The sequence below is a fragment of the Salvelinus sp. IW2-2015 genome, linkage group LG4q.1:29 (assembly GCF_002910315.2).
Source record: "Salvelinus sp. IW2-2015 linkage group LG4q.1:29, ASM291031v2, whole genome shotgun sequence".
NCBI classification, from domain to species: Eukaryota; Metazoa; Chordata; class Actinopteri; order Salmoniformes; family Salmonidae; genus Salvelinus; species Salvelinus sp. IW2-2015.
Window position 1 is genome coordinate 55932028 of NC_036842.1, and position 1481 is coordinate 55933508.

A 1481-nucleotide genomic window follows, 5' to 3' on the forward strand; every position below is an offset into this window, starting at 1 on the left:
TGTGTGTGTGTGTGTGTGTGTGTGTGTGTGTGTGTGTGTGTGTGTGTGTGTGTGTGAGTGAGTGAGTACAGGGCCCTGTTTGGGGTGCAGTCATAAAGGAGGAAGTCAGGGGCCCTTGGCTGACCCACGGCTCCCCATGACAGCCCCATTTGGCCCTTGTCACGCTCTCTACATTTCTCATTGAGGGCCATACGGAAGTCTTCATCAGGCCTCATCACACACAGGGACTTCCCAGAGCTCCAGTGATTCCCAATACCTAGAGCTAGACTGGAGTCAGTGTCCTCTTTTACTATCCCTACACCAAAGCCTCCACCTACACTAGCCCCCCAGCCCCCCCCCATAATTGAAAGGGATCAAATGTCCCCATGATACATAGAGGTATGAGCCCTCTTTGGTTTGCAGTGGTCATTTGATGCTTGTCAGGTGTGGCTGTGGAGTTGTAGCCAGCGAGCCAGGGTTAGTGTGTATTCCCTTGTGTTTCACCCTGTAATCGGCCATGCCAGTGAGACGCTTCGGAAAACCCACAGGCTGAGCTTTTTCCTTCTCCAGGCGGATTTAGAGAACCCCCAGTAAAATATTCCTGGATCCCACAGTGATAGTGATGTGAAACATTAAAATGTTGGCTCTAAGTACCGGAGGCGCCGTCCTGCCCCGCTCCACACTTAGCGTGGGCACACCGCCAGGGCGGCCGGGCGGGTGGGTGTGGGGGGTCTCTATTGTTACCAACCATGGAACAAAGGGAACATGCCTACTCTGAGAGAGCGAGAGAGAGGGAGAGGGAGAGGACTGGATCACTGTGGGGTACTCATGATGAAAGAGACATAGGAGCTGTGACTGTAGGAATACTCACCTCCTCCCCCCACTACCTCCCAGGGGGGAGACAAGGACGGGAGTAACCTCATTCACTCTCATTATTATTATCATCATCTTCCTCATTAGCATCACTATCTCATTCATCATCATCACTGTCATCACTATAATCACCATTGTGATCATCCAGTATGAATGGCTGCATTAGGCCGCGTTAATGTCCCGTCCCCTCTACTATAAAACAATTGGACTTATGGTTGTATGTGTGGGTCAGTTGTGTCTCCCTGAGAGGGGTGGAGCGGGGAGGGTGGAGGGGATACTGTTAGGATTAGGGTCTCTCTGTGCAGTATGGAGAGGAGCTGGGTGGTGTTGACAGTGGAGGTGTTGACAGTAAAAGTAGTCCTCAGAGGGCCCTGTCCAACGTGTCAATGCCCAATCCCATCGCAACGCTGTTTTCACATGCCCCATTAACATGTGTGATCACCCCACTCTGCTCTCTTTCTGGGGTCTGCTCTCTTTCTGGGGACTGCTCTCTTTCTGGGTTCTGCTCTCTTTCTGGGGACTGCTCTCTTTCTGGGTTCTGCTCTCTTTCTGGGTTCTGCTCTCTTTCTGGGTTCTGCTCTCTTTCTGGGGTCTGCTCTCTTTCTGGGTTCTGCTCTCTTTCTGGGTTC